The sequence below is a fragment of the Sus scrofa genome, chromosome 6, assembly GCF_054392235.1.
Source record: "Sus scrofa isolate SSC_HxYL_T2T_F1_AM1 chromosome 6, Sscrofa_HxYL_maternal_Yorkshire_Landrace_v2.0, whole genome shotgun sequence".
Lineage (NCBI taxonomy): Eukaryota > Metazoa > Chordata > Mammalia > Artiodactyla > Suidae > Sus > Sus scrofa.
The window spans coordinates 25,999,250-26,014,799 of NC_139388.1; the positions used below are offsets into that span (position 1 = coordinate 25,999,250).

The 15,550-nt window shown below is 36.3% G+C and overlaps 1 protein-coding gene across 7 annotated transcripts in view; it reads right to left on the reverse strand.

Annotated features, from left to right (window-relative positions):
* Positions 1-15,550, reverse strand: part of LOC106510491 (uncharacterized) — an 883,709-nt gene that overhangs the window by 278,767 nt on the left and 589,392 nt on the right. The window lies entirely within an intron of this gene.

Consider the following 15,550-nt stretch of genomic DNA (forward strand, 5'->3'; position numbering starts at 1 on the left):
ATACAGAGAAAAGTATAGTGGTTATCAGAGGAGATGGTGTAGGGTTGGGGTCGGGGAGACGGGGGGAAAGAGCCCCAAATGGTTAAACTGGATCATCTGCATGGTGAAGAATGGAAACTAGAGTTTTGGTAGCAAGCATGCTGTGCGTATACAGAAGCAGAAATAGAATGTTGCATATCTAAAACCTATATAATGTTACCTCGATAAAAAATAAATCTAAAATTAAAAAAAAATGATTTGGTTTAAAATGTCAGGAGTGATTTTAAGAAAGCAGATAAAAGGCTGAAATGAAAAAGAGGATGGAATTGAAGTAATAAACTCAAGTATGGAGCTTGGACATCTTTTTATGGGTAATGGGAGGAAGTGATATTGTTTTAACAGGATAATTACATATTTCTAATTATTTTCCAAGAAAGCTATACAAATGAAAGTATGGGAGATGATAAATTTGTTGGCACTGAAATTAAATGCTGTGATACTAGTAATTAGACTATTGCAGTAGTTATTGTATTAATTTTGGCAAGTAATTATGAGAGTATGAAGTAAGACTATAGAGATAGAACAAGATACAGGGTAGAAAACTATTAAAAAGCATATACGACAGTACTTAGTGGAAAAACAAGTTTGAGAGAGCTACTATTTGTAATCTGTACAAAAATATTTACTTTTGAAGTACAGTGTAAAGAAAAAATATGCACTTAGAGCAGTAATCTAACTCAGTTTGAATTCCCATACGTATGTTTACCCCCATTTTTCTTATTTTGGCCCTGCCCACAGCATGTGGAAGCGCCTAGGCCAGGGATAGAACCTATGCCATAGCAGCAACCCGAGCCACCGCAGTGACAATGTTGGATCCTTAAACTGTTGCTCCATAAAGGAACTCTCCCTTTATTATTATTTTAAAATATTTCATATTTCGAAAAATTTAGATCTTGCTAATGTGTTGGACCATACGTAACGCCAAAATAGTACTGGAATTTAAGACCATTTGTTCACATTGCTAACTCCAAACTAGGCTTGTTAGTTTAATATTAAGGAAATTCTCCACAAGTCAATGCCTAATGTTCAGAATGTAATGTATTCAAGCAGTCATTTAAATCTTACAGAGACAAAAATATGTGCATAGTCTTAGTCTGTCAATTTTCAATATCTTGTTTTTAAACTTTTCTTTTAGGATGAAAATTTTGAAACCTTCCCTTATTCTTTTATGTGCTTACGCAAAGTGAATGTCTGTGACTCTTTTGGAAGATGCTTTACAGATGGACAGGGCCTCTGTTTTTTGCATTAAATAGAACCAAATGCCGCGCTACATTTGTACAGCAATGAACATTTATGCAAATCTGAAGAGTAGGCAGGTGCAAGAGCAAATTTCTTAATGCCATTTGCTCTGAAAATTATATAAAGCTTTTAAAGCTATGCTTTTTATAGTAGCTAAAGGAGTTTTGTTTGGTATTTTTAAACAATAACACCTGCTCCAGGCAGAAAAGTAAGTTCCCGTACAGCAGGAAGTGGGCTGCTTTTGGTGGAGAGAGGAGTTCCAGAGCCTGTCTCCAATAAGTAATGAGACAATAAAATAAAATGTATTTTGAAAAGGCCAGGGTGGGTGGCGGAGGTAGAAGTAGGTGGGTGGGCGGGGAGAGATTTTGCCTTTTGCACTGACAGATGCAGGCAAATGGCAGAAATTCAGCCCAGCCAAGGAGATGGCAGAAGTCCACAGGACTCCATCTGGGGCCTGTTTCTTTGGCCTCTGAAACCTGGCAGCAGCTCCTCCCTAGTAGGCCTGAATTTCCCTTTCTCTTTCTAGCTTTAAAGGAGAAGACCTTCATGACTGCGATTTCTCTTTTTCTTGATGACCTCACCTCCATTTTTTTCAATACTATGCCATAGAATCGATAGTGGTTAATTAAGATCAGTGATTTGTTCATTCGAATTTTTTTTTTTTTCCATGAAAGCTGAGTTCTCTCATGATATATTTTGGGAACTTCCTTATTTCCAAAGAGATGCAGAATATCTGTTTGTCTTCTTTTAACATGAATTTAATGCATGATTTTGTCATGTATCTGTCTCTCTTGAGAATGGTAGTAATTCCTTCATATGTTCATCGTTCCTTTAAAGAGGCCTTACCGTGTTCGCAAGAAATAGCAGAGATAAAAAGGAAGCCACCCATATTTTGTCCTAGTTGTGTCATTAACTTCCTTCACTCACTCAGCCCCTTAATACATTGTATTGATTTTTATAAATATAATGGCATTATATCTATGACAGCTATCACCCTGACTTCAAGGCTTGTCAGTTGTCATTCATTTCTGGAATGATGTCCCATTCTATTTAAGACCTCCAGGAAACTCTAATGCATAATTTTTAGAGGGAGGCAGGTTAACTAGTCTTTAGTAAGGGAAAACCAAGGATGGAAAGGACATTAAGTAAAGAATAAGCAAGGAGTAAGGAAGTTGCTCAATACCCAGCACTATACCAGGTGTCAGAAATTCTGAAGTGAGTAACACTGAGCCCCTCCTCTTAGGAAGGTTAAAATCTTCCTCAGATATAAACATAGAAATATATCATGATAATAAAATGGAATATACTTATTTATTATATCAAATGATAGAATAGGCTTTTTTATTTTATTTTATTTTTTGCTTTTTAGGGCCACACCTGTGGCTTATGGAAGTTTGCAAGCTAGGGGTGGAATTGGAGCGACAGCTGCTGGCCTACGCCACAGCCACCGCAAGGCCAGATCCGAGCTGCATCTGCAACCACAGCTCATGGCAACACTGGATCCTTAACCCACTAAGCGAGGCCAGGGATCGAACCCACAACCTCATGGCTCCTAGTTGGGTTTGTTGACTGCTGGCCCACAAAGGGAACTCCTAGAATAGGCATCCTTGTGAGTGGTTCTAAAGTGGTAGCAGTACTTACTAACTTTGTGACCTTAAGCAAGGTACCTATTGTACCTGGACATGCTTGTCTCTTCCATTTTTTCATCCAGATCCACTCATCCCCTTAGTCTCATATTTGATGTCTTTATTTTTTCAGCTCCTTCCCTGCAAGGTACATTTGAACCAACTGTTTCCTTCAGCTAATATCCCCAGCTCTTCTCTGCATCAGCTTTTCTCCTATATTCTTCCATTTCCCTCATCTCATTGGAGTCAAGGGTGGCAGACCTCTACCAACAGTGCAGGAAGGAATATCCTTGATATTTGCTATATATTACATCTTCTCTTTTTAAAATGTTCCCTCCTGAAATTGTAATAACTTTAAAAAGGGCCATTAATTTCCACTGGCAACCCAATTAATGTGCAATTTAAGCTGAAAATGGAGCAGGAAGAATAATATGCCAAAAGGTAGCATTTCACCGTCACAAATAAAAAGAAAATTAAAGCACCTAAAGTGAATCGCTAATCTTTTAGTCTTAAATCTTAGGTCAGGTTCCTAGGATAACAGGCCCAGACTTACATACTTAGAATGTCCTCAAGATCAATACCTGAAAGGGAACAAAGGCAGTAGGGCTGTATATAGGGAGGAATTGGATTGTGATTGAGTTTCAATAAAAGGCTCAGACAGTGGTTTGGGGAGCTCTGGTGGTGTGTGAGCCCTTCAGAATTGTCCTGTCTTACAGAAAGGCAGTTATACCCTGACACTTACTGGTCTGGGGATGCAGGCTGCATGGGTGGGGGGGCCACCACCTTGGTTGAAGAGGCTCTCTTTGGCTGAGGCCAGTTCCTTAAGAAAGACCATTGAGAGTCTTCAGCTGCCTGCAGTCCCACCTGCCACTTAGTGCAAAAGGGAAGATCTGAGTGGTACAACACCACGTCCGTTACTACACTTGGCATGGATGGATTTCAGGGTGAGTTTGGGGGAGTGTTGGTGGAAAACGGGGAGACATTAAAATATGTTATCCTGAAAAGTCTTGCCAGCAAATCTAATGTATTGTGACTTTTAAGAAGTTATCCTTTCAGGTCTCACTTCATCACAAAAAACAAGAGTTGGCTACATAGCTAAGATTTTTAGGACTTTCAGATTTTTTAAATGTATCTATTTGTTGCTCTTGTGTGTGTCACCATGAAAATAATAACTTTAAATCAAATATTCCATACCCACTGGTCTCCTTGAATGACCTGTTAATTATCCTCTCCAAGCAAAGCAGGAAGTAAGTGACTTTTACTAAATGTCTACAGAATGCTTTTTACTGTACTGTTTTTCAACCTGTGAAGAATGTTGTGCCTGTATTATAGAGTGCCTTTGTCTCTTTTGCATTATAGTTATAAATGCACACATTTTTCAATCTGCTGTGCTATCAGTGTAAAACCATGCATTTTTTTTTTTTTTGGATACTGACATGTGATATGATTTTTATTCTGCTATTTGTTATGAATCCGCTAACTGATTCATTACATTAACTCGACCCGCTTTCTTATATGCAAATTGGAGATTTCCCTCTCTAAATACTATGATATATATAAAGTGCCCTGAAAAGTGCATAAAAGATAAAAAATATTCAATATTTTATGTCACCTCTCCCCTCTTTTGTCACCTGCTTTCATCTTCAGTTCCTTCCGTGCTTCTTTTCCCCCTAGCTTTCTTTTTTCTTCCCTGCCCTGCTCCTTGGGAACAGAGTATATGCATAATGCATTTGTTTTTACAATGGCTAACTAATGTCTACTGTTTAACTTTGTTTCTCTAAATGCAGACTATAAGCCACCAATATCAGAATCACTAGTTTTTTTTGTCAATAAAATATAGGACCATCATTCATACAAATTTGATTCAGAATATCAGATTATACCTATGCATTTTATCAAAATTCTGAAGTTAATCTTACATAGGAACCACAAACCCAGATGATTCACGATAAATATTTGCCACCTAATATGTGCTATGCTGCTGATGTTCTTGTCTTAAGGAAATGGTGGGAGTCGGTAATAAAAAGAAAAGATAAATGTGCTTCTTTTAATATGCTGGCCCTTTTGGATGAGTTCTCCGAGGATGAGATGATGAGCAGGCCCACTCAAGTTAGACTGGGTTATCTATGTCCTAAGATATTATAAGCCAGAAGGATGCTGTTTCAGTTAGAACGCCCACAGACTGAGGCCTCCGACAGCCAGTTAGAACAATTATTAAACTCTTCTCAAAATATGGTTATTACAAAAAGAAGAAATAAAGCTTCCTAGGATCTTTGGCACTATCCTAAGGATCATTCACATTCTTCTCATAAAGAGACGCAACATAAATAAGATTCAAAGATTGTAACTGGAGAATTACAAACACCCCGACAATTAAAGACCCTCTGCTAGTAGAGCTTTTTCTCATCCCACTTACCTATTTCTCTGCCTTGAGGGTCAACGAGTGGCTATTGCATAATGCTTCTAAAGTTTTGATTCATTTCAACTCTGTCTTCTCATTGTTTTCTGCTTTGAATTTAGAGGAGTTCTGAGGAGCAAGGTAGATTTCCTTGTGTACTCCTATCGATTTCACTCTAAATTTGTCTTATTTGAAACCGAGAAACTTTAAGAAAAAATTCTTGACATGGAATGGATCTGGTTTTATCATATAATTGTTTATATATGAATTTTGGGACTATTATTCTCCTTTCAGGGCTATGATTCTCCTTTCAGTTTCCCACTGAAATATGTCCTAAGCTCCATGAAAAATAATAAACTACCTGTCTTTCCAGTATTCCATGGGATTTTTCAAACCAGAGGAACCCTAACAACTGATGCTGAGACCAGTCTTTGCTAGGCAATGGATATAAACCATGGCTTTTCCTCAGCAAAATATATAGAAACCAAAAGAAAACAAAATAAAATTTTGCTGTCAGAATCAGGAATCGTCACTATTACAAGTTAATGACTGACATTCATGTCCAGTTTCCAATAGATTGTTGATCATTTACAACACTAGAATACACTTATATATAAACCTTTCCCCATTCAAATTAGGAAGCATTCCTTAACCAAACTTAGTTCAAACATCCCTTGCCCTAATTTTGACTTCATAAATATTGTTTTGTTTGTGTGGTCCCCAAACCAATTGTTTTACATGGTTGGAGCTTATTTGTATCTTTATTTTATTTTATTTTTTTACTATACAACTTATCTCTCCTCTTTGGCTTATCTAGTCCCTAAGCTTTCCTCCATTTCTCATCCTCACGTCTATAAAATACAACTCACATTACGGTCAGTCACTTAATATTCAGGCAGGATTGTGCCAGCTCTTTAAATAAGAGGGATTGTAATATCTACTGCCAAATGATCTTCCTAGTCATCTTTCAATGTGTAAACCACAAAGCCAGATAAACTTAAAGGAGATCCTTTATACACAAATTTTTTTCATGCTGAGCCCTATCTGAATGCAAAGTACAAAACCAAAACACATCTCTGAATTTTGTTTTCTAATTGTGTCCTCTAACTTCACAACAGTCTGTGTCAAAATATATCCATACATTTCAGTGTATAGATCATTAAGGCAAGAGACAAAATTGACCCTTGGCATCCTAGAAGACTCTTGGATGGTCCAGATAATGTGAGCAACAAAGTTAATATGATCTGAAGTCATTACAGCTTATGTGGAGAATGTCATTCTGGATAATTATGTTTCCTACAGTGTCAGTTTAAGTCACAGTAGATACAGAGGTTGTATACAGTTTATAAAAGAGACTTCAATTTTATTGAAAAAAACAAAACCAAACCATTAGAAAAAATGATAGTGACTTCTTAACACACTTCTCTGTTGTTAATATTTTATTTCCTGTAACCAGTCTTTAAAAGTAAGTTACATTACAAGTCAACTATATGAGGAATCTTCCAGAAATGAGATATTAGAATAGAATGTCTTAAAGGAGTAGTGCAGCACATAGTTTGCTTAAAACAAAAAACAACCCAGAAACATAACCAAATAATTATAAATAATATATTATGTATACATATAATTCCAGCACCAAAGATAGGGTATGCGCTCTATTTAATAATCAGACTCATGAATCAAAATTAAGCTTTAATTTAATACTACACTTACTAGACTTTATGAAAGTATACAGGGCAATAGGCACAAGAGATACAGCATCTTCATTTTGTTGAGAAACCTGACTGATTCTGGGTTGAGCACACAGTAGCCTATTGCTTCCTCACTTACGGGGTGATATACGGCTTCCAAGAACAAGACTACGGTGTCTGTGGGTCCCTTTGATACAGAGATGTAGTCCTTTAAGTTTTCCACCAATTTTTTATAACATTTGAGTCATGTAGGCCCAACACCTGCCCATCTAATTCCACAAAACCTGTTGTGTTACCAAATGTCAATTGAAGGTAAGCAACAGTCAACACTTGACTCTAGAGTTTCCAAGGGACATTACTGTGAGGTGAGGACCACCAAAGGTCCAGGTCACTCCAGCTAAGCCTGCAGAGACTAAGCCTGGTTTTAACTGTTATTGACAGACATGTAACAATAATGCAATGCAGTAAATGCTAATGTACAGGCCTATAAACTTCTGTCGGAGAAAGGAAGGAAAGGAGTTTAATCCTAAGTGGAGTACATAGTAAAGACTTCATATAAGAAGCATTATTTGCAGCCTTTTTAAGACAATGAGGGCTGTTCCCATCGTGGTGCAGTTGAAACAAATCCGACTAGTATTCATGAAGATGTGGATTCAACCCCTAGCTTAGCTCAGTGGGCCGGGGATTCGGCATTGCCAATGAGCTGTGGCGTAGATCACAGACACTCAGATCCCATGCTACTGTGGCTGTGGCATAGGCCTGAGGCTGTAGCTCCAATTTGTCCCCTAGCCTGAGAACTTCCATATGCAGATGCAGCCTTACACAATCAAAAAGAAAAAGAAAAAAAAGACAATGAGGGTAATTTTTAGTGGGTGGGTAATAAAATTAAGGGCAATGTAAACACAAGAAAGAGAAGGTGAAAAACAAGAGAGATTAGTAGATGTTTGGAAGGAGGGTTGGGATTTCAAGATGTTGGAGATATTTTGAGAGAGGAATTCAAGAAAGATGAAATTAAAGGAAGTCTGGGCCCAATTGAATTGATCCTATTGAATTGAAAACATCAATATGTTTTTCTGTAATTAATCTGCATGTCTACAACTGGTTTGATTTACGGTTACATTATAAAATATCCAAAAACAAACAAACAAACAAATAAGCAAAGGCTTATTTTGGAAATTCCTTTGTGGTACAGTGGGTTAAGGATCCAGTGTTGCTGCAGGCATGGCACAATTTGCAACTGTGGTGCAGGTTCAATCCCTGACCCAGGAATTTCTGCGTGCCATAGGCATGGTCAAAGAAAAAAGACTTAAAAACATCAAAATGGATCACTATTTATTATGATGCTATTTATAACTATGGACAACAGAAATCCCCTATATTAACAAAGAGAAGACTATCAAGTAAACTTATCACCTCCACTTCAAGGATAGTTGTACATTCATGGACAAAGAGTGCATATGATGGAGGTGTGTAATGACAGCTAAGATTGTATAGTATAGTAAACCTTCCTGAAATAAGAGAAAGTTGGAAGAACTAGACCAGAGAAACTAGAAGTACCAACATTTCTAAATTGGGATATGCCATACTGATTATTATTATCATGCAAGAGCTCTTCTGTGTTTTGTTGTTTAGTGATAGAACTTGCAATAAAATTTGAGGTTTTTGTATAAACTGAATAATACCTTCTCCCTGCAAAAATATTTTAAAAGTATTTTTTGACTCCTAGCCTAACATTAATATCAAGCCAAGTTCCTATGATTTCTCTGGAAATATTGAAATAAAAATATGTCAAAGGGACAAAAAAGACTACAAGTTAAATCCCAGGGAATTAAGGTGATTTTGTTCGGAAATATCCTGTATTGTTATATTAGTACTTATGCGTCTTTGAAAATTTATATTGAACTGATGTCATTTCTTATGAAAATGATCCAGTTCTAAGAGATAATACTAAGATCAGTGTATTAATTAAGTATAATTTAGAAGGAATTAAGATGATACCTGCATTATTCTTCTTACTCAAGTTTCTATGTCTAAAATAAAATCTTTGCTAAAAACAATATGTATGTGTAAAATTGTATACATACATATATATGAATTTTAAAGCTATTCACTTCATTCTTTAAAATTTCAGAACCATACTACTTTAGGCATATATGACTAAAACAAATTAATTCCCTCAAATACATTAAAATATTTGAAGAAACAATATTTTTCCATTAATTTTTTAATTTTATAAATTAAAAAATGATGAGTATTTTCTCTGATAATGAATTCTATCCTTATTATTGGCAATTTAAGACTTCAAAAAAGTTAAAGTAGATAATACAACCTGAATAAAATCACATCCATAGTTATATGTTTTCTTCTAGAACTTTTCATATTTTAGTTTTTTAATTTTTTTTTTTTTAGGGCCACACCTATGGCATATGGAAATTCCCAGGTTAGGGGTCTAATTGGAGCTACAGCTGCTGGTCTATGTTACAGCAGCAGCAAAGCCAGACCTGAGTTGCATCTGCAACCTATACCACAGCTCATGGCAAAGCCGGATTCTTAACTCACTGAGTGAGGCTAGGGATCAAACCTGTGTCCTCATGGATACTAGTCAGGGAACTCCCCTGAGCCACGACGGGAACTCTCAATTTTGATATTTTAAAATGAATATCAACATTAACATTCAGCAGTCAGTCACATATCTGTATACTAAAAATGAAATATTAGAAAAGGAATACAGAAATACAATACCCTTTAAAATTGCACCTCAAAAAACAAAAATACCTAGAAATACACCTGACCAAGGAGGTAAAGGACTTATATGCCAAGAACTATAAAACATTAATCAAGAAAATTAAACAAGATGCAAAAAATAGAAAGATATTCCATGCTCCTGGGTTGGAAAAACTAATATTGTGAAAATGGCCATACTATCCAAAGAAATCTACAGATTCAATGCAATCCCTATCAAATTACCCATGATATTTTTCACAGAACTAGAACAAACAATCCAATAATTTATATGGAACCACAAAAAAACCAGAATTGCCAAAGCAATTCTGAGGAACAAAAACCAAGCAGGAGGCATAACTCTCCCAGACTTCAGGCACTATTACAAAACCACAGTCGTCAAGACAGTGTGGTACTGGTACCAAAACAGACAGACAGACCAATGGAACAGAATAGAAAACCCAGAAATAAACCCAGACACCTGTGGTCAATTAATATTTGACAAAGGAGTCAAGAACATAAAATCAGACAAAGACAGTCTTTCAGAAAGTATTGCTGAGAAACCTGGACAACTGCATGAAAATCAATGAAACTAGAACACGCCCTTGCACCAAGCACAAAAATACACTCAAAATGGCTGAGAGACTTAAATATAAGACAAGACACTGACAAACTCCTGAAAGAGAACATAGGCAAACATTCTCTGACATCAACCTCATGAATATTTTCTTAGGTCAGTCTCCCAAAGCAACAGAAATAAAAGCAAAAATAAGCCAATGGGACCTAATCAAACTGGGAAGTTTTGCACAGCCAAGGAAACCAAAAAGAAAACAAAAAGACAACTTACAGAATGGGAGAAAATAGTTTCAAACGATGCAACTGACAAGGGCTTAATCTCTAGAATATATAAGCAACTTACATAATTGACAAATGGGCAAAGGACCTGAATAGACATTTTTCCAAGGAAGATGTGCAGATGCCCAACAAGCACATGAAAAAATGCTCAACATCCCTGATTATTAGAGAAATGCAAATCAAAACTACCATGAGATACCACCTCACACCAGTCAGAATGGCCATAATTAATAAGTCCACAAATAAAAATGCTGGAGGGGGTGTGGAGAAAAGGGAACTCTCCTGCCCTGTTGGTGGAAATGTAAGCTGGTACAACCACTATGGAGAACAGTATGGAGGTACCTTAGAAATCTATACATAGAACTACCAAATGATCCAGCAATCCCACTCTTGGGCATATATCCAGACAAAACTTTCCTTAAAAAAAAAGACACATGCAACCACATGTTCATTGCAGCACTATTCACAACAACCAAGACATGGAAACAACCCAAATGTCCAGTGACAGATGATTGGATTAGGAAAATGTGGTATATATATACACAATGGAATACCACTCAGCCATAAAAAAGAACAAAATAATGCCATTTGCAGCAACATGGATGGGACTAGAGACTCTCATCCTGAGTGAAGTAAGTCAGAAAGACAAAGGCATATACCATATGATATCACTTATATCTGGAATGTAATATACAGCACAAATGAACCTTTCCACAGAAAAGAAAATCATGGAATTAGAGAATAGACTTGTGGTTGCCAAGAGGGAGGGGGAGGGAGTGGGGTGGATGGGGAGCTTGGGGTTAACAGATGCAGACTGTTGCCTTTGGAATGGATTAGAAATGAGATCCTGCTGTGTTTCACTGGGAACTATGTCTAGTCACTTATGATGGAGCATGATAATGTGAGAAAATAGAACGTGTACCTATATGTGTAACTGGGTCACCATGCTGTACAGTAGAAAAAAAAATTGTATTTGGGTAATAACAATTTTTTAAAAAGAACAAAAATAAATTTTAAAAAATAAAATGAATATCCTGATTTTTTTTTCTCACTTAACATGAAGACATAATTTTCTGCTGAAGTACTACTACTATTCTTTTTCATAAAACTACTTTTAGGGCCGGCATGATGTTCTACGGGTTGGATGTCTCATGCTTTATATTATCATTTTTAGTTTTGATTTGTAGGCAGTTTTCAGTATTGAGCTAATAGTAATGAGTATACTTGAGGAAAAATATGTTTTTGTTTTCTTTTTGTGCTTAATTTTTTATTAACATTTATTAAGTTGGCCAAACCAGGAAAATCTGTTTTTATCTCTTAGAAGTTAACAGTATGGAAAAAAAAAATCTAAAGAAATATTATGTTAAGGAATGTTCCCTCTATACCCACTTTGGCAAGAGTTTTTATCATGAATGGATGTTGGACTTTGTCAAATGCTTTTTCTGCATCTATTGAGATGATCATGTGGTTTTTGACTTTTGTTAATGTGGTATATGACATTGATTGATTTACATATGCTCAACCATTCTTGTGAACCTGGGATGAATCCCATCTGGTTGTGGTGTATGATCTTTTTGATATGTTGTTGGATTCAGTTAGCTAAAATTTTGTTAAGAATTTTTGCACCTAAATTCATCAAAGATATTGGTCGATAGTTTTCTTTTTTGGTGTATCTTTGTCTGGTTTTGGAATTCGGGTGATGTGGTATCATAGAATGTCTTTGGGAGTGTTCCTTCTTCTTCAACCTTTTGAAAAAGTTTAAAGAGAATAGGTATAAGTTCCTCTTTGTATGTTTGGTAGAATTCACCTGTGAAGCCATCTGGTCCTGGACTTTTATTTGTAGGGAGTGTTTTTATGACATATTCATTTTCATTTCTAGTGATTGGTCTGTTCAGTTGATCTATTTCTTCTTGATTCAGTTTTGGCAGGCTGTAGGTCTCTAGAAAGTTGTCCATTTCTTCTAGGTTGTCTAATTTGTTGGCATATAGTTGTTGATAGTATTCTCTTATGGTTTTTTGTATTTCAGTGTGAGAAAAAAGAATGTATATATGTATGTGTAGCTGGGTCACGATGCTGTGCAGTAGAAAAATATACATATAAAGAAATTTAAAAAATGACATTTGTCACTCTATGTGAACCCTTTGGTTGAATTCTTTTAATTTTAAAAGAATTAATTCATTTGGTCATATGAGATACTTCAGTAGAGCTGAGTAGAGTATACAAGTTTACATTAGGATTAAAGTTACAGAGATTTCAAGTTGAAGGCAGCTCAGATCATTTGCTTTAATGGTCCTTGATGAAGAGAAGTGATTCTGAAAAGAATATGAATGAAACTTTCTTTTTCAAATAAAAACACATTTTTTTAAATCCCTAAGTAGATTCACTTAGGTTAACTTTCTACCAGGAGAAGGAGGAGGATGAGGCAGTTCAGCTGGGTAATTTGCAAGAAGTCCAGTAAAGTTACTACTTACCAAGATAGGGTCAGAGTGTAAGGAAGTAACATCCTAGATCTAAGAGCCAAAAGATATGAAAAATACCTGGGCTGAGGAAACAAGAGAAAAATAGTCTAGAACTGGGTAGAACTGGAAAAGAGAACTGGGTAGACAGGGGACCAGTAGTTGGATTGAATCTCCTCCCACCCTCTGACCTCACTGTTGTGTCTCCCACTGGTCGGACATACATGGCAGGCAGAGAGCAAAGGAGATACTCATATAGACCAGTTTCCTGGGACAGAACAGGATAGAGAAGATTCGAGAGGGTGTTTAAGTTGGCAAATGAAAGCATCCTCATCATTAAAATCTTCTATAATACAGAAGGATTATTGCTTTGCAAAAAAAAAAAAATAATTACCCTGTGTATTCTTTGCTTCATAAATATGGGCAAAAATCTCTATTATAAAGCAAAATGGAAAAAGAGTTTATTTGAAAAATGCCTGTGGAACCTCACCTCTGGGGGTAATTCAGCTGCCAATAACAAGTTTTACAATTTAGTTGTTTGCTTATTTATTTAGTGTTTGCTTTGCACTGGACACAATGCTATGTGCCAGACATGCACTCTCTCATTTGATCCCCTGTAAGAATTAGGGGATTTAAATGTCTTGCCCAAAGACACACAAGCTAAGTAGAGCCCTAAGTGGTCTCTAGGGCTACCACAATTGACTGTGTTCTATGTACTGTTGATATCATTTTTCAACAGGGAAGATACTGTCACCATGTTTTATCACTACCTTTTCCTCTTTCATTTATCCTCTCCCCCAAAGCAAGGATATTTTATCTCGTTTTTGTCTGCGTTGTTGATATTAATGTCAACCAATCCTTCCTTTTGAGCATTTGTTTCAGTAAACCCCCCCCCCCCTTGGAAAGCAGATTCTAAGATGGAATAACAATGCAGGTTTTTCAGAGGGGAGTATTCTTAGACTGACATCTGAGAAAGGAAGGTGTCAATCTGACGGAGAGCTGGGTTTCTATTCAAAAGAAAAAGGGGCTGAGCCTCTTTTTCTTTGTGGTGATATACTGCCACATGAAGGGTATCACAGAAAAGAGGCATCCAGAAACAACCCTGGATTTGTTGTTTTCTTCGGCTGAGACTGTCCACAAGGAGGACTGACAACTAGGGACCAAGGGTTATCTTGGCGTCAGTCCCATCAAGTGGAAGAAAAAGCCTTTCATTCCTAAGTTGGGACTGTGCAGTGTATCACAGCATCCACCGTAGTAATTATGAATCTCCTCTTTAATTTATAAGCAAAATAGCATAAATTATGCACACAAATGCATATACACTTGTATTCTATTATATGCATAAATGTATTGTTATAAATAACAAATGAGATTACAGTATACTCGATTAGACAGTTACTGCAGCAACATCTTATAAATTATTTAATATACATACTTACGTACACAAAATATATATGTGCATTTCTATCTAAATGTGTATTACTCCCAGATAGAAAAGGCTCATTGAAATTTGTTTTATATCCTTGAATTAGGGCAACTGACTGCTATCCATTATAGGCACAATTTCTGGATACCTGCATCCAGATGACTACTGATATTTTAGATTCTACCTATTTATCATTATTAAAAAAAATAAGTAAAGCCTCTGTGGGCGGCTCTGATTTTCTGCCTGTAGTTGGGCACAATGTTCATTGTTATATTTAGGCCTGCAAACTGTCATATGTGCATTTGACTCCTTCCTAACCACAGATCTCAAATGCTTTCTTCTGCAGCCAAAGGAACCACATAAAGAAGTCAAGCTGTTTCTCTGAGTCCTGGGAGTCAAAACCAGAGCAGATTAAAGCCAGAAGAGCAAAGATTACAGAGAAAAGGAAAGGATCAGCTGTGCTCTATGTATTTTATTTCTTTTCATCTTCACTGTATACCCTAATCAAGCAGCATTTCCAAATGAAAAATCCTAGTTAATGATTTTAGATAAACTTGTTCATGGTTCCACATGAAATATTTTTGCAGAGATGGGATTTAAACCTAGTTCTGTTGACCCAAAATGCAAGTTTTAATCCACTCCTCTTCTATTTTACTGATAGAAAAGTTTTCCGAAGGCAGGCTTGCATTGAGGATGCTGAACTGAAAGCCCTTCTATGATGAGAGCACTGGTGTTATGCCAGTCTGCTTGCTTTTCTTATTTTCCCGACTGCAGTTCTTGACACGGATTTGTAACTGTTCCTCTTTGGAAGAGAATGGGTATAGATGTATGAAAAAAATGAACTCTTAAAAATGCTAAAATCCAAAGCAAATGAGCCATTAAAGTGTTCAGATAAAAGTCAAATGAAGCTCCTTGTGATTCACTTGGAGATTTGGTTTAAAATTTTTCAATTTCTGGACAAGTCTGCACCTGTCCACAGATTCTGCTTTTCCTCCTTTAATAATTCAGCTGCTGACAGTTGGAGCTTTGCTTCTGCTTCATTAATCTGCTCCTGGGAAGTAGTATTTTCTCAAAATTTTGGTGACATTTTCATTTCTCAT